Source organism: Cryptomeria japonica, chromosome 2 (genome assembly GCF_030272615.1).
Source record: "Cryptomeria japonica chromosome 2, Sugi_1.0, whole genome shotgun sequence".
NCBI classification, from domain to species: Eukaryota; Viridiplantae; Streptophyta; class Pinopsida; order Cupressales; family Cupressaceae; genus Cryptomeria; species Cryptomeria japonica.
This window is the reverse complement of record NC_081406.1, coordinates 555,004,040-555,030,071: the sequence shown is the minus strand read 5'-3', so window position 1 is coordinate 555,030,071 and position 26,032 is coordinate 555,004,040.

Sequence of the window (26,032 nt, the reverse complement as noted above, 5' to 3'; positions counted from 1 at the left end):
CCTTTCAACAACTCCATTCTACTGAGGGGATCTAGGAGCAGATAGTTGTCTTCTAATCCCATGCTTTCACAGAATGAATTAAATTCACCAGAACAAAATTCTCCACCTTTGTCAGGTCTCAGACATTTCACCTTCAATCCAGACTCAGTCTCAACCTTTGCTTTGAATATTTTGAATTTGTCCAATGCTTCTGATTTCTCCTTCAAAAAGACAATCCACATCATCCTGGAATAATCATCAATTAGCAACATAAAGTATCTATCACCCTGCACACTTCTAACATTTGTATGTCCACACAGGTCAGTATGCACAAGCTCTAGAAATCCATCAAATGTATACGGTTTTCTCTTGAAATAAATTCTTGTTTTCTTACCCAACTAACATTCTTTACATGCCGGATTAGTAGGCTTAACAATCTTAGGTAGATCTCTAACAGCTTGTGTAGAACTGATCTTAATCATTGAATCAAAATTTACATGACACATTCTCTTATGCCACAACCAATTTTCATCAATCTGAGAAATCAAACAACTTTTCTCACCAGCATTCAAGTGAAAAATGTTACCTTCAGTCTTAGTTCTAGATGCAATCTCTATAATGGAGGCATTTAAGATCTTGCATTTTCCATTCTTGAATTGTAGATCATAACCTTTATCAACCATCTGTCCAACACTCAAAAGATTATGCTTCAAGCCTTCAACATACAATACATCATCAGTATTATGCTTACCATCAAAGGATATTGAACCTCTACCATGGATCACACAAGCTTTGTCATCTCCAAATCTTACTATTCCACCATCATACCTTTCCATGCTCACACATTTTCTTTTATCACCAGTCATACGATATGAACAGCTGATGTCAATCACCCAATCATCTCTTTCTTCAACTTTAGCAGCTAAATATTTCTCCTCAACAGTGCAACTAGTGGAATCAACAGGTACCGGTCCATCTTGCTTAATGGCAAGAAATACAACTTCATCTCTTTCAAATTATTCATCTGTAACACCTTCATCAACAACATAATAATAGTTCTTCTGATTCCTATACTTTCGGTTAGACTTGTAAGGCTTATCATACTTTTCATGCTTCTCATATCTATCATTCCTATCATGCTTATCAAACTTATCATGCCTATCATATTTAGCCATTCTCTCCAGGCATCTAGAAGCAAAATGTCTTATCTTATTACAAGATAAACATTTCAAAGGCAGTTTTCCATCATACTTACCGACTCCTTTAGGCAATCTCCAAGAAATCAATGCTTCAAGTTCATCTAGCTATCTTTCTTGCTCTTCCATCTCTCTTTTCTCTCTTTCATATCTGAATATTTTGCACTCATCAGGATCATACTTCTGCTTTCCGAATATAGATGTTGATGCTCTAAATGTTGTCTCGGACTTTCCATGTGATTATTCAAACTCGCTTAGCTCAAAAGAAACAATATTTCCAACCAACATATCTCTTGTCACTGTAGTCACACTCTGGATCTCATCAATACTAGCTACCTTATGTTTGTAAGTAGGAGGCAAAGATCTCAACACCTTAGCAACAATTTCATCTTCTTCAAAGGTTTCACTGACACATTTGATACCTAGGACAAGGCATTCACCCTAGCCATGAAAGATTGTATGTTCTCATCTTCTCCAATCTTCAGCATCTCATATTTTCCTTTCAAACTCTGCAACTTAGAAACTTTCACTTGTTTGTCTCCTTCATACAGGGTCTCAAGATTCTCCCAGATCTCATGTGCGGTATGAAGTCCCATTACATTTGTCATTTCTGAATCAGTCAGGACACTCAACAATGCTTCCTTCACTCTGATGTTACTTTCAACATCCTTGATTTCAGCAGCAGTAACCGATCCATTCCAAGGAACATAATAGATATACTTTGTAATCTTCCAATGATCTTCTCCAAGACATCTCAAGTGCACCTCCATCTAGTTCTTCCGTATAGCATAGTTACTTCCATCAAATCTCAGACTATCCTTCTTAAATATAGTTGTCATTTCGGATCTCCTCAAGCGGTTAAGCTTCTTTTGAAGGATCTAGCTCTTATACCAATTGTTGGCAACAACAATGAAGGAAGACTGAGAGGGGGTGAATCAGTCTTCCCCAGATCAACAAACTTAATCACAAATACAGATCTAATAAACTACAACAAAAAAAAAGATAAGAAAATTGAAAGCACAACATACAACACCAATATTTTTGACGTGGAAAACCCAGTTAAGGGAAAAACCACGGAGGGAACTTGCCCACAGTAAGATGATACTCTGGAGTAGAATGTGAAAATATTACAATGGAGAATGCACATGCATTCAAGCACACTGCCTAGAGCTCACTGCTTAAAAGATAATGACCCGGAAGGCTACAACCCTCAGGGAAGTCTCACTGATTTACAACAAGATTCAGACTATAATCCAAAAGGAATGAACTGAAATAATAGCATCTCCAAATGCCTGATTACAATTTTGATTAAGCATGAATGTCTGCCCTGCAACATCAATCTCTGATCAATCACAATACCAAAGGATGAATCCTTGTTCACACAGAAACCTCTCTCTGATAATGTAGACACAACTTTAATCACTAAATTACATGAATATATCACCTATACATACAATTCATCAACCTTGAGAAGGTCAGCTAAACTCTCAACTCAATTATAAAATTACATCACACGATACAAAGATCGACCACCAGATCAATATAATGATTTACCTGACATAACATGAATCTAATTCAAGTTCATAAATTCTCAACTCCACCAGAAATCATGCCAAGATCAACTGCAACACGCTACACCACCAGAAATACCGCATAACACGAAAATCATCACTAGTTCATGAAATTCACCAATAACTCGCACAATGATCAATGCAGATCATCAAAACAAATAGGACACAATTAGGAAACACCAAAAAGAACATTAGAATCATTAGTAATAGCTACACCAACACCACTTATCAAATCTTCATCGATCAACATCTGAAACTCAAGAATATAGCCAATCAACAACTGTCATGAAGAAAAGATAACTTGCGGAGCACCAAATCACAAACCATCTGAAATAAAGATACACAAGACCATCCTAAACAATATCCCAAAAAACCAGATCAAGATCTGATCACACCGAAATATACCGGAGGAAATACTGAACTCTGCAAAGCACCAACACAACAAAACAAAACTGCAAAATCAGATCATAAGATAACAACAATGTATCCTAGCAGCAACAATGCCCAACAAACTTCAACAGTTGAGTGACTCCATGATGATATCACACTGAGAGACTCTGTGATGGGCACTTGTACATGTGTTGTTTTCCATGCATGGGAGTAGCCATGGTGGACGTCATGTTGAGAGACTCCATGACGTTATCACGTTGAGAGACTTCATGATAAACACTTTTCCATAGATGGGTGTAGCCATTGTGAGTGTCATGTTGAGAGACTCCATGACATGAATATTTGGAAAGATACCTCCCTAGCTAAGAGGGAGTGTTGATGTTATAACAACAGGAGATATCTTTCCCTTGACTACTATCTTTAACTTTTATTAATATCTTACTTATCATTGACTTATCCTTGACTAATATTTAATTAGTATTCATCACATTAGTGAGGTAGTGTTGATCAGATTTGTTTATCCTAATCACACTTTTGTTTTGATGGGTTACCCCATTTAGGGTCATGTCCCTTCATATGCTTTAGACAAATATATTATTTGTTCGATCGAGAGTCTTTGAATACATTGACAGTAGTTGAAGTATATACTGCATGTATCCACAATACCTGTGAAGTCTCTATTGCATATACACTTGTATTCCCCGTGAGAATATTGTTCTGCACATCTGAATCATCTGTGACATGCAATACATGTGGATAATCAACACTACACAAATGGCAATTATGGATTGTGGAAACTTCATGTCTACAACACTTAAATATGTCATATTACTTCAATTTCTTTTGTAAATTACATTTGAAGATGTAAAATAAAAAATGATGGGTTGGTATGCACAACCCAAAAAAATTAAAACATAACTATTGAAAAACCACCAAAATATGAAGTGGCAAATTAGCCCAACCATCTTTAGCAACCTCGGGACTTGAGCACACATCCACCTAGGCGATAGAGGCATGTTGGTACCACTGATTTTTTTTTAATTACCAAAAATCACTTTTTGGCAAGGAATTTTTCTTTCAGAAAATGTTTCTTTAAAGATATCAATGCCTTGACTTCCCACTAGCTAATTCTTCACATATAATCCTTATACTAATCCACCCCAACACTTAGCTTAGTATAAACATTTATCATTTCCTTTGTTTATTATGTTGAGAGGCGTAACACTACTGTGACACCCAAAAAAATTATGTTTGTCAAGTTTCTCTGTGTAAGAAAAACAAACAACAAGTTTGATGACACATGTTCCAGTTTGTTATAGATTTGATAGGATTTAAAGAAAAAAAAAAAAAGCTACCCAAAAAAACTTCCACATCAATTGCAAATTTCTATTTAATTTTTCTATATCCATAAGTCAGTTTTAGCACATGTAAAATTCTAAAAATATGAGGGCAAATTTAAAATGATAGATTTCTCAAACAAAAGCAACAGATGGAATTTTGGAAATTGAATGACTGCGCTTTGGTATTGTGGTCTTCCTGTTGAGTGTTTTTACGGGATGTTTTTTATTCCCATTTTAATTAATTTCAGGCCACTAAAATAGATGATGCATTAATGTTACTCAATATATGCTTTATAATGAATCATACGTGTATGACAACACAACCTTCCCATATGGTCAACAACCTCCACCTCGTACGGTCAACAACCTCCACCCCATATGGACAACACACCCACCACCGTACTGTCAACTCAATTTGTACCGTACGACCAACAACGTACGACCCTCCACCATACGCTCCACAGCCTCCACCGTATGACCAACACAACCTCCACTGTATGACCTCCACCCGTACACTCCTTGCCTTTCTTACGTACAATTGACCCTCCTGTGCAAAACTAATAATCTCAGCCTCGCAAAGATGTTTCCATTATATGCAATATGTCGGACAATATAATTAGCTTAACACGATTTGGCACAGGAATGAACACACTAGGCAAGTTGAAATTTAGATTCAATAATGTTAACACTTCAGATTACAAAATCTTGGACAAAGGGAAGAGTAGAGTAGGGTGAGGAGTTACTCCCACCAAAACTCTGGATGCGAAGTAGGGAGGATCTTCCACCTCCGAAACGGTAGACGACTAAACTTCAATAGGAATTTGCACATACAAAGAAAAAATACCAAATTCACACATACCTACAACTAAGCCAAACTCGGCCATATAAATGGGCTCCAGGAAGTTTCCCGAAGGGTTATAAATGGGCTGACATTAAAAATTTTATAACTAACTAATTAATAAAAAGGGCCCGAAATATATTATTAAGTACGGGGTTTTACAATAAATTATTTAAATTGACTATTTAATTATATCAGGGACATTATAGTCCTCCCAACCCAAGAATTGCTTGCCCTCAAGCAATTGCAGACTCAGATGCTCCCCGATTTGTTCACTCTTTCAGACGATGTCATCATGTCTGAAGATTGCCTCCATCCATCTAGATGAAATTTACCTCACGCCGCCATTGGACATTCCCCTTAGTACCACCTTCTTGCCATCCACATCGAATGAGAATTCCATCCTGAAGCAGTCAGCGGTGAGGAGGGACCTCAAAGAGATCAATTCAGACTGATTAGCAAGAGTAAACACAACGGAAACAAAAAGATATGATGGAGGCAATGCAGAATAGATTGATTTATTGAATGAAATTTGATTACATCCAACCGGTAACAACTGGGTTACAACATACCGGCTCATAGGCCTGGTAGAATAGGTCGCAACCAGGACCTTGAATCGAAAGATCTATCTTCTATGCACAGTCTAGCTACTTGATTATATCTTCGTTACACTCTAAAGCATAATTACAAATATATATATATATATCAATCCAAAGGATCCAGTCGGCCCAAAAGGGATCAAAACCCAAAGAACAAGACCTAACATGAAAATAATAAGGTTTGCCTCCACCAAGAGATTCCTCCAGAAAATCCAAAGGATGAAATGTAGATTGCGAGAAAAGGTCGGTCACATGCCAAGGAACATTGAAATCAATGCCCAATGCTCTACAAGCTTCAGAATGGGTTTCGGTAGATCACCAGAATAGGTCTCAGGCAACCAGTAACAAAGAACTGACAATTTGGTAACAAGAAACTGTCATGGAAACCAGTAGCGATATCTTGCCGGAAAGTGATCCAAATGTGATGCGGTCTAAAAGCAAGAAAGATGATCAAGTCTTCAAGTAGAATTCAACTCCACAAGATCCAGTGAGCCAAAAATGGGACACATAAAAAGGAAAACCGAAACTGCAAACAAAAAACAAAACAGAAAGGAAAATGTTTTTGGTTGATGCGAGATTGTTGTGAACCGGGGATGCTCTTGCATCAGACATCCGGGGTTAATGAAAAGTGAGACTCTCACTTTGTTGGGGTCAGAGGGAAACCAAGGCGGTCTACCTCTGTTTGAGAAATTCAAGATGAATCTTCAACTAGTCTGTCTTTCCACTTCACAAGATATTCCTTATACTAACTATTCCGGGTACTACACCCAATCCTACTGTCCAAAATCTCTTCAATTTGATCCGGTTCCTTCCAGGGCAATTGTTTCTCTAAGTCTGCAACATTTTCCTCATTGAATTCCGGTTCATGGTACTCATGAAGATCTGGAATGTTGAATATATGTGAAATACTTAAACTATCTGGTAGCTCCACTTCATATGCATTTCCAGAACTGAACTTCCTCAAAATCCTGCAAGGTCCAAACTTCTTCATCTGCAACTTATTATAAGTTCCAACTAAAAATATCTATTTTCTTATATATACCATCACTTTATCACCAACTTCAAGTTCCTTGTGTCTCATTTTCTCATCTGCCTTCTCCTTATATTTGTTATTCATGTCTTCCAAATGTTGTTCAACTTGAATATGCAATGCTGCCATGTGATCTGCAAAGTTTTTTGCTTCTGAACTTCTCTGGTCTTCACTGCTAACGTCTCCTAATTCTAATATTCCTCTAGGATGTACTCCGGTAACAATCTCAAAAGGTGTTTTTCCGATACTTCTATTCACTGAATTGTTGTAGGCAAACTCTGCTTGTGCAAGGATCAAATCCCAACTTTTGGTTTTATCTCCCACTAAACATCTCAACAAATTTTGTCTATCCATCAGTCTGTGGATGAAAAGTAGAACTAAACTTCAAATTTATTTTCATCTTCTTCCAAAGTGTTCTCCAAAAATAGCCAACAAACTTAGTGTCTCTGTCTGAAACTATGCTCTTAGGTAATCCATGCAATCTCACCACTTCCTTGAAAAATAGGTCTACTACATGCAATGCATCTGATGTCTTCTTACAAGGTATGAAATGAGCCATCTTCAAATATCTATCCACTACCACAAATATAGAATCATTCCATCTCGGTGTCTTAGGCAATCCAAGTACAAAATCCATGCTTATATCCTCCCAAGGTCTTACTGGTACTGTCAAAGGTTTATACAACCCCGCATTCTAACTACTACCTTTTGCAACTTGACAAACTCTACAAGTCTGAACATATCTCTTAACATCCTTATGAATCTGGGGCCAAAAGTACTATTCACTCACCAATGCAACTATTTTGTCAATGCCAAAATGTCCGGCTAAACCTCTACTGTGTTTCTCTTTTATCAGGTTCTCTCTCATGGAACTCTTAGGTATGCACAACTAAACTCCCCTGAATAACATTCCATCCTGAATGAAATAACCCAACCATTTGCTCCTATCAACCATAACTGATTCTCTACATGCTTTCCAAGGTTCTACAAAATCTGGGTCTTCATCATACAATGTCTTCAAATCTTCAAATACTAATACTGTGACTCTCATCTCTGTCAGCAAATTCCTCCTCCTACTCAATGCATCAACAACTTTGTTAGATTTTCCACTTCTATGCTTTAACACAAAGGTGTAACTCTGCAAGAATTCTACCTATCTCATATGTCTTTGATTCAACTTACTCTAACTATTCAAAAATTGCAAAGCTTGATGATCTATTTACAACACAAACTCCTTAGGCAAAAAGTAGTGTCTCCATTTCTTCAAGGCTTGAACTATGGCATAAAATTCCTTATCATACATTGAATATCTCTTCTAGGCATCATTCAATTTCTCACTGAAATAGGCTACTGCTTTCCCTTCTTGACTCAAGACTGCTCCTATTTCTATTCCACTTGCATCACAATCCACTTGAAATACTTTATTGAAATCTGGTAAAGCTAACACAGGCTGTTCAGTCACTTTCTGTTTCAACAATTCAAAACTTTTGTTTGCTCCCATGGTCCACTTGAATTCCTTCTGATCTCCTCTCATGGTCTTAGTCATAGGGTTACAAACTAAACTAAAATTTCTGATAAACTTCTTGTAAAAACTAGCCAATCCATGAAATGATCTTACCTCCCCAATGTTTTCCGGTGTAGACCACTCAACAATGGCTTTCGCTTTCTTAGGGTCCATCTTCAAACCATCCTCAGATATCACAAATCCTAAATAGACTAACTCATCCTTCATGAAAGTACACTACTTGATATTGATCAACAACTTTTCTTCTCTCAACCTCTGCAAAAAATTTCTTAACTCCAACACATTCTCCTCTTTTGTCTTATTGAAAATTAGAATGTCATCCAAATACACAATAACAAACTTACCCAATGATTTCTTCAATACCTCATTCCTAAGCCTCATGAAAGTAATTGATGCATTAGTCAATCCAAAAGGCATCACCAACCATTCATATAGTCTTTCATTTGTCTTAAATGTTGTCTTCCACTCATCACCTTCTTTGATCTTGATCTGATGATATCCAATCTTCAAATATATCTTTGTAAAGTATTTTTCTCCACTCAAACAGTCCATTATGTCATCCATCCTAGGCAAAGGAAACCGGTATTTCACTGTGATCTTGTTTATTGCTCTTGAATCGGTACTTATTCTCCACTCTCCATTCTTCTTAGGTGCTAATACTGTTGGTACTGTACAAGGGCTCTGACTCTCCCTGATCAAACTGTAGTGTCATAAAATTGCGCCTATGGCAATTTTAATCACATTCAAAGTCCTCACTTTGGTGACGACACCATCCTTTCTGACCAGGACCTCTTTATGCATGTTCACCCCATTGACCCCTTCTTGTTTGAGCCCTGAGATAGCCTCAAGACCCTATCTAGGCCCCAATATAGGGTAGGATAGGGGCGTGGCACCCCTTTCCCCCCAGGACAGGGGTGTGGCACACCTGTCCCCCTTGGACAAGGGCGTGGCACCCCTATCCCACCCTCTTAGGGTGGCCCCAAGATAGGTCCCCCCGACCCTATCTACACTTAGAGATCCCAAATCCCCCTGATGTTGGCCTTTGGTGAGATGAATTAATCCTTAGAGACATGTATAAAAGGGGGTTGGTTTTCTCATTTGTGGGAGAGGCGAAATTCAAGCGAAGGGATGATAAGCAAACATAGGCAAAAATATACATTATCAAGCATTGAAGCATTCAAGTCTTCTTCATTCATCCATTGGAGCAATATTACAACATTCATTTACAAGCATGTGTGTGTGTTAGGGTTTTGTCATGTTACATGCCCTATCATGCAACACTTGTGATTACATTCAAGAAGCAAAGCAATCATCATCAACAAGTTGTAGATCTACAAGGTATACATTTCCATTGTTTACATTCAAGTATTTGCAATTTCTTTCTTTCAAGGTTGATTCCTCAACTGGGGTTTGACTGAGGCAAACCCCTATCCATAACTCTTCTCCCTATCTTTTTTGTGTGTAGGTTTTAGGTATGCAACTGTATTTGCAGGTTTGGACTTCATTTGCAGAGACGGAAGAACCCTTTTCGTTTCGCGGATTTTGTGGAGGACCATGTACATTGTCGCCACAGTCCTGATAATTTTTCTCCAAATTTGTAGGGTAGATCCATATCAGTCTAATTATCTCAGATCCAAAGTTACAACGTGATCTCAAATCGATAGCTCCTCATTTCACTCAAATTCTCTCTTTGTTCCACATGGTCAACAAGTCAACTTTCTCATTTACAAAAGATGGTAAATCACACTTCAACCCTTGCAATCCACTTGGAATTCACATCCTTGTTTCCCTTGGATTTGGATCTAGTGGATTCAAGCCCCTCTTTTGAATGTAAAGTTCCTCCAAGTGAAAATCATCCTAGTGACTTCCTTTCTCTCTCCTAGGTGAGGAGTCACTAGGGTCCAATTTTCCACTTTACATTTTGGTGAACCCGACATCTCACACATTAATTATGATTTATCATTATTAGATCTGATTAATTGCAATTTGAATTTCAAATTTCTATTTCCAAGTTTGATCTGTTTGCAAATTTTAGATTTTTATTGCATAAAAACCCTATTTTTTCATTTTGAGAAAATTAAGCTTGTGAAGTGCAAAATTTTAATTACTTGTTTCAAATCTGATTTCTATTTCAAAATTGCAATTCAAATATGTCTCTTTATTCTGAAAATTAAGTGGTTAAATCATAAAACCATAATTTTTAAGATTCTTCTATTTTCGACTTTGACTGCAAGTTTGACCAATCTAGACATCTCCAAATTGGTTGTTTTTTTGGATTCCGCATTAAAATCATAATTTCTATCATCCTTGAAAATTTCAAAAAAAGTTGGTCAAACCGTGTGCACTCCCACCATGGTCCTCGACTTTTTTCAAGAAATTTCGGGAAATTGACTATATTTTTCTGCTCAAATCCAAAAAATCAGCGCACTTTATCAATTTTAACACTCTCTAAGGTCAAACATAAATTCAAAATTCTTCAAATTCAAATCCTAAAATTGATTTTCATAGAAAGTTCCTAATTTTAGATCTTCTTTTCCAACAAATCTAGATTTTAATTAAGAGACTTTCAATGGCAATTAATAAATTGGATTTACTTGCTCTTTCGCATATGATTACATTGCTTTTTGCATATATTTACTACAATCATGTGTAAGATAAGAGTTTCTTTCATTTCTTGTTGCTTATTCATAGCACTTGGTCATATAGTTTTGTTAGGATTTCCAAATTATTCTTTTCAATTAGGTCTCAAAACTTTCATGTATCATTTATGTTGCATTATGGTGATGTTGCTAACAAAATGCATTTCCTATGTTAGTCACCTTAAAGCTTTTGTAGATACTAAACCTAGAGATTCTAACCTTAGTACCTCTCCTAGGGTATCTTATGTGTATGAGATGAGACCTAATGCTTTAACCAATGATCTCTCTAAAAAATAGCAAGCATTGGAAAGTAACATGGAACCATCTTCTTCTTCTACACGTACCCTTGAGAAAGGGGGGCAAAATAAAAACATCAACATTCTCACATATTTAGATTCTCCTTATTCTCCTAAAACTTATCTTCAATATCAAAGTATATGTTGGGAGGATGATGTCATGCATTTTATGCATTACCTTTCCCCTCGCATAGAAATCACTAAAAATGAAGCTTTAGATGATGAAGATGTTCTTCCTCAATCTTCCAAAAAGGATAAGCTTGATAAAGGAAAATAGATTGTCATTTCACATAATACTCCTCCTTCATCTACAAATCCTTTTCTGCCTCCTTACACATCATATTTCAAAGAAATTCATGATCATGTTCCTCCATCTAGTCAATTGCAACATTCTTATAGTCGTGGCTTTCATATAATTACAAAACAAGGTTTTCAAGGACAAGGAATTGGGAAATTTGAGCATGGAATTTGTGTCCCCATAAATCCTCCTACACAAACTACTATAAGAGGCCTAGGAAGTGGTACCCCTCTTTCTATGGATGAACTCCTTCGGCTTGAAAATTTTAAAGATTATCTTTAATAACAACAAATCAAGAGAGCCCGCTAGAATGATTCTTCTTCAAAGCGTCCTTTTTGTTCATTTCATCAAAACCATGACCATAATGCTGATGATTGCCCTTATTTTCAAAAGTCTATTCAAGATGACATAGATAGTGGCAAAATTAGAATTGTGGATAGTGAAACTTCTTCTCCTAACAAACCCTCTCCTTTATGTCAAGACGATATTTACCATCTTGACAGACTAGCTGCAAGAATCTATTGGAGATTGAAATATGACAAGAACATTTCCTTTCATCCTCAAAATAAAAAACAAAAATCTTAAGCAAGTGAAAGGTATTGAATATTGCATTTTTCATGATTCATATCCAAATTCTCTTTGAAAATGTTATGCATTTAAGAAATTTGTTCAACTGCAATATGATCTTGCACAAATTTGTCTCACAACATATCTAGTCGTATTTCTTGATAAAAACATAGTGCCTTGGCACTTCTTTTCCCTTCATGTATCTTTTCACCCTATGTCATAATTAGCCCATTTAACGGGAGCTCTTTATCATTAGTGGTGGTATTGTTTCACTTCAACATACTTTGGGGCAGCAACGTGAAGTCTATTTTCCTTCTTTCTATACATTTATCTCTATCTTTGTGCATTATTCATTATTAGATCTCTTTTTCTTGCATATGGATATTCTTATGTGAGCATATAATTGTTCTTTGGTTTTTCTCTTTGCTTGGAGAGGGGCATCTATAATGAGTACTGCACTTCTTCTCTTTCCTTCATTCTCTTGGAAATCTTAACTCTTCTATGGTTTCGATTATTCGCAAGTATGATATTCCTCTTAGCAGGGAATGATTTCTTGAGAAGTATGTATCCCTTCCTTGAAAGGATTTGTTTGACTAGGAAGGCATATCACTTGAATATAATTACCATCAAAAAATGTGTAATGTTTCTCCTTGTTCTCCTCACTTGGGGGGAAAGGATTTTCACTCCTTTCCCTTTCTTCTTTCTCATTTATCATTATTTACTTTAGGGGCTGCATTTTTCATATGTGATTATAATTTCTTACAATGGTATGTTTTTATGATTAATCCTCCTTGGGGAATATATGATGTTTTTTCTCTCTTCCTTTCAAAGATTACCACTTCTTGAGACATGTATTTTACATTTACTAATGTCTTTTCTTGCATATGTTCATGTAAGTTCATTGCACATTTGCTTATGTTTAATCTCTCTCTAGTAGATTGTGTAAACTCTTCTTATTGTCCCTTAGCTTGGGGGTCAATGATCTCTCTCTCTCTCTCTCTCTCTCTCTCTCTCTCTCTCTCTCTAGGGATCCACTTTTTCCTATTAAGTGGATGGTGGGTACCTACAAGAAGTTGTGTCCACTTTTTGGCCAAAAAGTGGAAGTTTTTTCCCTTTTTTTCGATTTCATCCTATTTGACCTAAATATTTGAGGCACTTAAAGAATTAATCTTGAAAAACTTCAGTAATAGAAAATGTAGTACTCAAAGTCTACTTTCCAAATATGTAATTTATTTTAATACCCAGATCTTAAAAATGAAGTTTGAATAGGCATTACTAAAACCTATAGTTTAAAAGTCACTTTTCAGGACCATACCATGCCCATGTACAACAAGCATAATTTGACCTAAATAAAAATATTTTTTATAAATCCTTTTGGGAAAAGATCTATAACTCACTCACCTTTGATGAAAATATTTTTTTGTAATTTTTTTCTGCATTTTTTTTTTTGATAATTTTTTATTGGGCATAATCATTGTTTTGAAAAATTCTTGTGTACGGCAAGCATAATTTGAACTAAACTTAACATTTTTTTATTTTTTTTTTAAACTGTATAGAATTGTCTCTAGTTTGATGCCATATAAATTTTTTTCCAAAAAACTTAGATACAAAAAAGTTATTCAAAAACTAAAAAACCTTGTTATTTCAAGTTTATGGATCTCTTTCATTAGTAATTATTTTAAAAATAAAAATATTGATCCATTTTCTAAAAAAATACACATTTAGAATCTAGACAGTCTCTACTATAATGGGTTTTCATTGTTTAAAAAATTCTGAAAATTTGGTGTTCAGATATATTTTTGAAGTCATTATTTTATATGAAGATTGATTTGGGCTTCAAGTTGCAGGTCAAACCAGGTCCAAGCCAAAGGGTCATCTCTCCAAGACATTTCCCAAGCCAAAACCAAACCAAAGTTTGAAGTTTTTAGAAACGGGATCCCGTTCTATTTTTTAAAATAATTAAAAACGCATTTAGCAAACGAAACGGGATCCCGTTTCAAAAACAGAATGAGATCCCTGTTAAGATTAATGATAGTCCCAAAGATACTGAGAAGGGGGGGGGGGGGGGTGAATCAGTATCTAACCGGTTTATAGAATATTTAACCTTATTAAGAACTTTGCATTCCAAAACAGTGTACAGGTAAATAAGAATTAATGCAGTAAACAAGAACAATAAAGACAACATAGAAAACACGCAATAACACAAGATGTTTAACAAGGAAACTCAGTGTGGAAAAAATCTCGGTGGGATTTGTGACCCACAATATTCACTCACTGACCAATGAATAGATATTACTTACAATGAGGGGCTTGCACATGCAGGAAGACCAACTACCTAGAGCTCACTACTCAATAAGAGTCACACTGACTACAAAAGTGGATTATGAAATCCAATACAATGTACTACTTCAAATCAGCATCAACTATGCTAGGTTCAGTACCGGTTTAAGCTCATTGTATAACCAAAACCTTCATTGTCAACTATATAAAAATTTCATCCATGCATACTTCCTTAATAACTCTACTGAACTCCAAAAGGATCTATAAGATCTCATACATATATATGAGTCTTTTACAATATGCCTTGTCGTCTTTACAAAAGATGATTACAATTAAATGCAATAAACAAAAGTGTATTCCCTGTCGGCTGGGGTGTCGGTATGAATTGTTGCCACTGTCGGTGAAGTGTCTGTCGATGTATGTAGATGTCTATGCCGGTGGCTTTACTAGATGAGTTCCATAAGGTTGCCAGAAGGTTTCCATCAATGACAAAACCATTATTCTCATAAGAGTGTAGAATGCCAACAATCTCCCCCTTTGGCATTGATGGCAACACTCATGAGAAAAATCTAAAAATTGTTTCCAAAAAGTGAAGTCCAAAAAGTTACCAAAAAGATGTGCTCTCCTTGAGGAGATGATCTCCTCTGATTAATCATTTTTCTCTATCCACTACTCCCCCTTTGACATCAATGACAAAGGTTGTCAAAAATTGTCAAACGAGTGCAAAAATCTCACCTCAAAGTTTGTAACCGGTTGGTTACAATCTGAAATATGTATACCAAAACCAAATTTAAACTTTGCATGAATCTATTGTTGTCGTTTAAGGTTACCTCAGTCTGTTGGATCGTGTCGGTGAGATGATGCATATGCTCTTCCGGTGATCTTTCTCCTTGAAGTAATGCCTTAGAGATCTCATTTCTCAGAGAGATAAGGTTGTCCAACTTAGGACCAAGTTTATACTTAAGTTCTCTAGCATTAGCCTTAATCCTTGCCTTCTCTTTCTCAAATTTCTCCAAATTTTTCTCAAAACCTACTATTTCCTGCTCAATAACTGATATAGGTTTGGATGAACCAATTATGTTATCAACTATGTCATCTATCTCCTTCTGTACTCTTCTTATTTCTTTTTCTATGTCCTTTGTCAAAAGATGTGGCTTGCATGTTTCTCTGTACAACTCTTTATTTTCCAAAATTGTAGTATTTGGTGTCGGTAAAAGTCTATTTATATGTTTTGTGCACTTCTTTATTTTGTCCTCAAATAATTTATCCTTTTCCTTTTCAACTTTCTCTTTGAATGTGTCCTCATTCACCTTATCAACTGTTATTACATTGTCGGTAATGAATTTGGACAATGTGTCCAACTTACCTAAAGAATCCTTTACATGATCTATATTACATTTCAGTGCAATCAACTTAAGTATTGGTATTGTGTCATCAATTGCTTTGTAAGCCAATGCATTACAGTCAGTTATCTTCTTGATAGAGTCCAGGAGTACCTTTGTCACATTAGTAGATCTGAATTCACTTGATGAAGTATCGGATGTCTGACCAACTACGTTGATTACCTTTGTGCTTCCAACATTTGTAACCATTTTTCTTGTATTATCCTCCAGTGGATCAACCTGAGTTTGCATTTCAACCAGTAAAGGTTTGGGTTTCTCAGTGATTACCGGTTTCACTACCTCAATATGTACCTGTGCCTCTGTAGGTTTCTCTGTCGGTTTCTCTATGTGCACAAATGTCGGTATCTCAATTTTAGTAGGTTTCTCAGTGTTAGCATATATACCATCAGTATTCATTCCAGTATCCAATGGTTGCTCAATTTGTAATGTTTGCTTTGTTTGCTCTGTTTGGATTTCAACCTCAATAGTTTCTATCGGTTGCTCAGCAATGTTTCCACTGCCAACAATATCATCCTTAACCTCTGTACTGTCCTTATCCACAACAATGTTCACTTCTTGAGTATCTACATTCATGGTGAATAGAATTTCAGAATCAAGATTAGTGTCATCATGTGTGATACCTTCACTTTCAGTAACCAGTGGATCATCAGTATGTACCGGTGCAGTATCCAAGGGTGGTGGCAAGTTATTAGTTATCTTGATGTTCGATATTCCACTAACTTTACCTTTCCCTTTGTCTTTATCCTTCTGATAAACTTTGAATGTTTTCTTCGGCCTGCTCAATTCTTCTTGTTTTTCTTTTTCCATAAAAAAGATATCCCATTTATCAGCAATTTCCTCTGCAATCTCATTTACTCTACCTGCCATCAAACTCACTTACCGGTGATCACTAGAAAAAATGGATATTTTAGCCTCACAAATCAGGTCATCAATCTCTTCTTTTGAGTTAACTGGATGTACAGCTAGAGGTTTTTCAACCTTAAGTTTCTTGTCCAATTCCATTACTACAATCCTCTTTGCATCTAATCTCCTATATAGTTCATTAGGCAAGTCATCCACAACTTCAATTAATACTTTCTTATATATATCTAGATGTAAGATTATATTGTTTTCAATGCTTTCCTTTTCTAAATCCTTGAATGACTATTTTCTCACATTAACCAAATTACCATCATCAGTTATTTCATTTAGCAAATTATCCAATGGTGGTATAATCGGTTTCTGTTTCTTCTTGGGAGTTAGTTTCTTTGTCAGTTGCCTTACTGACTATTGTTTCTTCCTTAAGGTTATTGTCCTTTTGGGTGGAGGAGAGGGTACCAGTGAAGGTTTTCTCTTCCTTTCAACTCTTTTGAATTCAACTGGTATCTCACTGTCAGAGGATGTGCCAACCGGTGAAATGTGTGCCTTTGGTTGCAGTCCTTCCAACTCACTAGCCGATATACTAGTAATGTTCATAACAGTTTCTTTGATTTCCTTTACCTGATTCGATGCATCTCTTATGTATTTCTCTCTTTTCTTCCTTTGCTTCATTGTTTTCACATTGCTTTCAATTGTTTCAGCACTACCAAAAACTTCTTCTGTTGGTTCTCTAGGTGCATCTAATAAGGCTTTTGCATAGGTCTCAATTATGTTGAGATCTACCTCATAACCCATTTCTGTTACCCATACAGTTCAAGGTAGTACGGCTTCCATCCATGTTTCATCCTTCTTGATTACAAAACAGATTTCTTTATCATATTTATCCACTACACTCTGTGGTAGTCTTTCTCTAGTTTTCATTTTGGCTTGAAAAGCTTTGAAATATTCAATTATATTGTTGTCCTTAGCAGTACCCATGCCGGTAAAATCTTCCTGTAATTGTTTTCCTACCAGTATGTCATATCCAAAGTCTTTCTGTCCTATACCGGGGATCTCCTTTGCGAAATACAACATTACGCATACTAAGAGATTACCAAAACGAAATGTTCCTTTCTTATCACCTTTAATCTTTTTCAAATTATCTATGAGTTTTTCTTTTAGCCATTCACACACATCTATTTTTGCATTGTTGTTCACCATTTCATAAGCACTATTAATGCAAAGACTAGAAACTGAATTAAGTTTGTTTACATGAGTAGTTTTGTAACCTAAAATCATACTTATGAATCTCACATTGATGTCCTTGATGTCATTTACTCTTAGAGATCTACTATCAGATGTTGCTCTAGTTAGGGTCATGACTTTGTTGTTAGGAACCTTCTTTGTTTTTTCTGGTCTGCTGTCGGTAGAGGGTAAACCTGTTACTACCTAATTGCTTGCTAGGTGAAATTGCAAACAAAGTCTAACCAAAGAAATTCTCCATGTGCCCTACTTAGGACAATTCTCACTACTTCTTTCGGAAGTTCAGGGATGTTCAATATTTCAACAAAACCTAAAGTCTCCACAATATTGTGCTTGGGTTTAACAGTGCCATTTTCATCACAAATTACGGTTCTAAACATTTTTAGCAACTCCTCAGAACCTAATTCCTCAATGTTGCAGTGAATATATATCCTAGGGTCTTCAACATAAGCTACACCTTTAGGAATGTTTGAAAATGCGCCTATGGAATCATCTTTCTTAGCTACTTCGGGAATAATTTTAAACACGGGCCTAGGGCGTTTTACATTTTCCACGATAGTAGGGTTTGCAATAAATTCAAGAGCTGAAGAAGAGGCCATTTGAAAAATACCTTTAGCTGTCTGATAATGTATGAATGCTTGAAAGAAATCGCTTCACACCTTCGCCTTGAATGCCTTCGCTCAAATTTCGCGCTCTCTACTAATTTGAATGCTCGGTGAATCAAAAATGAGGGAAAACCAATGATTTATAATGACTTTTCCTTCAACAACCACATTAAATGCTCGTCGGTTAAGTGAAAACTTAGCACATATGTCGGTAGAGAAGAAATCTATCTTCTCACCATCAACCAAAGGTAATCTGCATGATGTTCGATTTGCTGCAATGCCCCCAAAGGGTTACTTCTCAGTTGGATGAAGAATCTCCTGCCGGTGGAGTAATACTTTGTTCTACTGGTGAAGAAATAGTCTCATCAACATTCTGATCTGTCTTCCTAATCCATTGTTTTGAAAATTCTTGCTTTACCTCATCTACCTTTTCTTTGCCTTTCAAACTGGGTCCTTTATTATTCGTCAGTAAAGTCTTGCTTCTACAAAATTTTGCAATATGTCCAATTTTGTTACAAGCATAATGAGTCACATTATTCTTCTGAATAGATTTTCCATATCCTATGTTGGTTTGTGTTCAACATTGATTAGATAAGTGCCCAAATCTTCCACAAACATAACATTTCACATTCATTCTGCAGTTTTCTGAATTATGACGAACTTTGCTGCATTTGGAACATTGACCGATGGGTGCATTAATGTTCTAATTGTTTATGAATCTACATTGATTTTCTCTATGACCATACTTGTTACAGTTAAAGCATTTCTCATTAAATTTATAAGCATTAGGTTGTCTTACCAGTTTACTGTGATCATGATTGTTTGCAGTACCAGAACTTTCTCCAACTTCAAATCCAAGTCCATTTGTATCTCCATTAGGTTTCTGACTTTTCAGCATGTTCTCAAATTCTTCTGAGCTTTTCTTGAATTTCTCTTTGTGTTGATTTGCAGTAGCCAACTCATTTTACAAAATTCCCTTTTGTCTCATGAGTTCAATTTTATCATGTTGCATTTGAATCAGATCTGTCTTCAACATGTCATTTTCATGACTGGGTCTTAGATTTTCATTTCTAGCATCATTGAGTCTCCTAGTCAAGTCATCTTCATTCTTCTTTATATCTTCAATGTCTTTACAAAACCTCATAGTCATATCTTGCATTTCATTTTTCATATTATTGTTTAGTTGTCTCAACTTGTTCACAAGTTCATTAAGAGTTTCCTTTTCATCATTATCATTCCACATCTTCTCATGAAGTTCTTTTATTTTATTTTGAGCTATAGTAAGATTCTCCTGAAGTCCTTGAATGAATTCCTGTGCAGTCCTTAGATCATCTTCAAGTTTGATATTCTTCAACTTTTTTGCATCATAGTCTACAAGAGCTCCTTCCAATTGTTTTCTTAAGTTCTCCATCTGTACCGGTGTCAGAATCTTCCTCAAGTTGTTAGGCTTTTGAAAATAGAGGACCAAGCTCTGATACCAATTGTTAGGATTAATTATAGTCCCAAAGATATTGAGAGGGGGGGGGGTGAATCAGTATCTAACCGCTTTACAGAATATTTAACCTTATTAAGAACTTTGCATTGCATTCCAAAACAATGTACTGGTAAATAAGAATTAATGCAAAAAATAGGAACAATAAAGACAACATAGAAAACACACCATAACACAAGATGTTTAACGAGGAAACCCGGTGTGGGAAAAACCTCGGTGGGATTTGTGACCCACAATATTCACTCACTGGCCAATGAATAAATATTACTTAGAATGAGGGGCCTGCACATGCAGGAAGGCCAACTGCCTAGAGCTCACTGCTCAATAAGAGTCACACTGACTACAAAAGTGGATTATGAAATCCAACACAATGTACTGCTTCAAATCAACATCAACTATGACAGGTTCAGTACCAGTTTAAGCTCATTCTATAACCAAAACCTTCGATGTCAACTATATAAAAATGTCATCCATGCATACTTCCTTAATAACTCTACTCAACTCCAAAATGATCTATAAGATCTCATACATATATATGAGTCTTTTACAATATGTCTTGTTGGCTTTACAAAAGATAATTACAATTAAATACAATAAAAAAAGTTTATTCCCTGTTGGCTGGGATGTCGATATGCATTGTTGTCGCTGCCAGTGAAGTGTTTGTTGATGTATGTAGATGTCTATGCTAGTGTCAATGCCTGTTGGTGGCTTTACCAGATGAGTGCCAGAAGTTTGTTAGAAGGTTGTCATCAATGACAACACCATTATTCTCATAAGAGTGTAGAATGCCAACAATCCCATTTCCCTTTTTTTAATTTTTTTTTATTTTAATTTTTTAAAACAAACTATATATACATGAAATATAAAATTCAAGTATAAGTCACATTTCCCTTTGTCTTTTTCCTTTCTTATACTTCAAGTTATATTTCATGTATATATTGGCAACATGTTTGAGAGTGGTTTCAAATCTCTAGGAGCTATAATGCAAATTCTAGATTTTAGAAGAGCTTATAAATTATGACGTAATAGGACCTATAATGTCATAATACAACCTATTATGTCATAATAGGTCCCATTGTGTCATAATAGGTAATATTGTGACATAATAGGTCCTATTATGTCATAATACAACCTATTATGTCATAATACGGCCTATTATGTCATAATAGGTCCTATTATGTCATAATACGACCTATTAAGTCATAATAGGTCCTTTTATGTCATAATACCCCTTAAGAGGACCTATTATGATATTATACCTCTTACTAGGACCTATTATGACTTAAGAACCCTTAGTAGGACCTATTATGACATAATAGGATCGATTATCATATAATAGGACCTATTATGACATAATAGGATTGATTATCATATAATAGGACCTATTATGACATAATAGGTCCTATAATGTCATAAGATCCCTTAAGAGGACCTGTCATGTCATAATAGGTCATATTATGTCATAAGACCCCTTAAGAGGACCTATTATGATATTATACCCCTTATCAAGACCTATTGAAGGGTATTATGTCATAATAGGACCTATGATGACATACTAGGTCCTATTATGACATCATAGGTCATATTATGTCATAAAAGTCTTTAAGAAGACCTATTATGACTTTATGCCCCTTAGTAGGACTTTTTAAGGGGTATTATGTCATAACAAGACCTATTGTGACATAATAGGACCTATAATGTCATAATACAACCTATGAATAGGTCCCATTGTGACATAATAGGTCCTATTGTGACATAATAGGTCCTATTATGTCATAAGACCCCTTAAGATGACCTATTATGACATTATACCTCTTACTATGACCTATTATGAAATAAGACCTCTTAGTAGGACCTATTATGACATAATAGGATTGATTATCACATAATAGAACCTATTATGTCATAATAGGTCCTATAATGTCATAAGACCCCTTAAGAGGACCTATCATATCATAATAGGTCCTATTATGTCATAAGACCCCTAAAAATGATCTATTATGATATTATACCCCTTAGTAGGACCTGTTAAAGGGTATTATGTCATAATAGGACTAATAATGACATAATAGGATCTATGATGATGTAATAGGTCTTATTATGTCATCATAGGTCATATTATGTCACAAAACCCCTTAAGAGGACCTAGTATGACTTTATACCCCTTACTAGGACATGTTAAGGGTTATTATGTCATAATAGGACCTATTGTGACATAATAGGACCTATGACATCAGAATATGACCTATTATGTCATAATAGGTCCCATTGTGATATAAGAGGTCCTATTATGACATAATACAACCTATTATGTCATAATAGGTCCTATTATGTCATAAGACCCCCTTAAGACGACCTATTATGACATTATACCTCTTACTAGGACCTATTATGACATAAGAACCCTTAGTAGGACGTATTATGACATATGTGGAGAAAGATAAGTTGGTTGGAAGAGAGAGAAGGTACTTTTAGAGAGAGATAAAGAGGTATATATAGAGAAATATAGGTAGGTAGGGGGTAAGCGGAGGTGTATAGAGAAAGCAGAGATAAAGAGTAAAGAGTTAAGGACATGAGAGAGAGGTAGAGACATAATTTTAGATTTTGGGAGAGAGGACAAAGTGAGATAGAGAGGTAGAGAGGGGATAGAAGGGACATAAAATTAGAGAGGGAATGAGGGAAGGGTGAAGAGAAGGAGGGGGATAGAGATGTTGATATGGAGGAGCGAAAGGTATGTAGAGAGAGATAGATAGTATATGTAGAGAAATAAAGGTAGGTAGGGAGTAAGGGGAAGTTTAGAGAGAGATGAGGTAGAGAGTAGAGAGTTAAGTATGTGAGAGAGAGTTAGAGATAAGTCTATATTTTGGGAGAGAAAGGAGGGAGTGAGATAGAGAGGTAGAGAGGAGATAGAGGGGAGATAAAAGTAGAGAGGGAAGGAGGGAGGGTTAGAGAGAGAGAGAGAGAGATCTTGAGTGGAAGAGAGATGTATGTAGAGAAAGATAAGTTGGTAGGGAGAGTAACAAAGGTACGTAGAGAGAGAGAGGTATATATGTAGAAAAATAGAGATAGGTAGGGAGTGAGGGGAGGTGTGTAGAGAAAGAGGAGACATATAGTAGAGAGTCAGGGATGTGAGAGAAAAAAAAAGTGAAATATAGAGGTAGAGAGGGGATAGAGGAAGAGTGCTATGGAGAGAGATGAGTCTAGAGCTCAAGAAAAATAAAGAGAGCTATAAAATGTTGATAGGAGCCTGCTAATTATTGAAATCTGACTAAGTATAAAAATTTATAAGATCTTCTAAAATCTAGAATTTGCAAAAATCACTCCTGGAGATTTGAAATCGTTATTACTTATTAAGTTGCCATTAGTTTTATATCCAAAGTCAATCTATATACTCTAGTCGGTTACTACTACCGAAATATTCAGTGGGTAAGCACAGTGCAGTCGGTTATAGAAGGAAGTAGTCACAGAGCCTAGTATACACCGAGCTGTCTACTGAGTAATATTCTATGACTACCGAGTCACAAAAATGATACACCGAGTTGATATACACCAAGTGAAATGTTTTACCAGATTCATTGAACCTAGACACACATGTGGAAATGTGTTACAAGATTGTGGAGCAAAAGAACCGTTATCACATTGGAAATTGAACTTAAGGATTGTGTATGATTTTGAGGTCATCTAACCAATGAAATATTTTATATGGTTATTCATTCAATAAATCATGTTTGTAAGATCGAAGCAATGAACAAGATTGCTGACATAAGAGATCTATTTATACAGGATGGATTGGGATCAGAAATATATAGAGGTATGTGTGTATGAGTGTGTAGACAGACATGTGTGATACATAAGAAAGCACTGAGTGTTATGACTGTTACAGAGACACCGAGGTCACCGAGAAGGATTTCAAAGAACAGTCTAAGAACAGAATAAACAGAAGGGTTTACTGAGTTACTTTATGGGTTACCGAGGTATGCTATAAGCAAAGTAATCTCATTTTGAGCATATAGAATCTTCTATAACATTCCAGATGTAAAGTTGCAGATATTTGTAAAGATTTTATTGTAATATTTTGAAGTTGTAAGAGAAACCTTTAACAGGGTAAAAGACTCTAACAAAGTCTATAAATTGTAAAGCCTTTAACCAGGTGCATCATTTAGAATAAGTGTTGTAAAATCCTTTAGCAAGGTAGATATAACGATCTTGATACTCCTAACAGGGTAAGCTATCATAAATAGCAGAACATGTAGCTCTAACCGAGAACTCTTTATTACTGCAGTAGTGAAGTTGTGGGTGCCATTCCCACCGTAGTTTTTCTCTCTAACCAAGATTTTTTGCGTAACCAAAATATATGTGTTATGGAGTGAATCATGTATGATTGTTATTTATTTGTTTCAGCTTTATGTTATGTTACAACAGTTTTTGGTTTATGCATAACAGTAAAGATATTGTTGAAGAAAAGTTTTGAAGTACTGATTCACCCCTCCCCTCTCAATACATTAGCTTTCCATATTGGGCCTAACAATTGGTATCAGAGATTCAATCTTGGAAAAAGGGTTTAACAACCTAAAGAAAAAGATCTTATCACTGGAAGGCTATAAACAATCTCGAAGAATTGTGTATCTGCAAGAAGAGTTGGATCATGCTAATCAAGTGATTGTAGACATGCAAAGACAAATGCAAAAATAATTGAAAGTTAGAAGAAGATTATCTGATGATTTACAGGACTCTCAAGAGCTAGTGGAACAAATTGAAACATCATCTGAGAACAGTATATCTAAAGAGACTGAAGAGATGATTAGAGAACTGAAAGAAAAGAACAAAGTGCTGACTGATCAGCTAAAAGCAATGAAAAGAGGACACAAACATTTCAGCACACAGATGACTGAGAATCTTGATGCATTAAGGACATCTGAGGATAAAGTAAGAGATCTAGAAAGAGAAAAACAATAGCTTGAAGCATTAGTATCTGAAAAGAATGATGAAATCACAAAGTTAACTGGAATTCAAAGTAATTTGTCAGATCAATTGGGTTATGCACATCATGAAGCAAATCTAAAAGATGATGAGAATCAAACATTGAAACTTGAAGTATCAAGGTTGACCGATGAACTTGAAACAAAAAAGAAATCCAAAGAAACACTGAAGAAGAGTTATGAAGCATCAAAGATGTTGGATGAGCAACTGAATACAAGAAGACCCAACAAAGATGCAGGAATCATCAAAGCAAGTTGGAAACAAGAAGAATATCAAAGGAAAGAAGCCTATTTGTAATTGTTGTGGAAAACAAGGACATACTACTAATATGTGCCAAATAAGAAAAGGTAAGCAACTGAATGTCACTAAGTCTAATGATTATTGTTACAATTGCAATAAGTATGGTCACACATCTAACCAATGTAGGACAAAGTCTGTTAGCAATTATCAGAAGGCAAAATTCAAAGGGTTTTGTAAAAACTGCAATAGATATGGACATAGTACCGAGAAGTGTTGGTTTAAGTAGAAGAACTATATGCGGTTTGCACACCGAGCAAATACTAGAGTCTACCGAACTCACACAGATCCTAATCGACAATATTCTGCAGTACCATGGGATTACAATACAAGGATATGGTGTGAATGCTATGGAATATATGAACATATAAGTTCCAACTGCTTTATAAGGTTTGGAATGAACAACTGAAGATCATGGAAAAATCTTGGTATGGCATGCTTTCATTGTCACAAAGTTGGACACTTGGCTAGAGATTGCAGAGATGAACCTAGAGGAGACATTGAGGAAATAAAAGACAAATTACAAATGATTTGGAGAAAGAAGGAAATTGTGTCAAATGAAGAAAGCACCTTACCTACCGAGTTAGGTGCACCTATTCCAAATTAA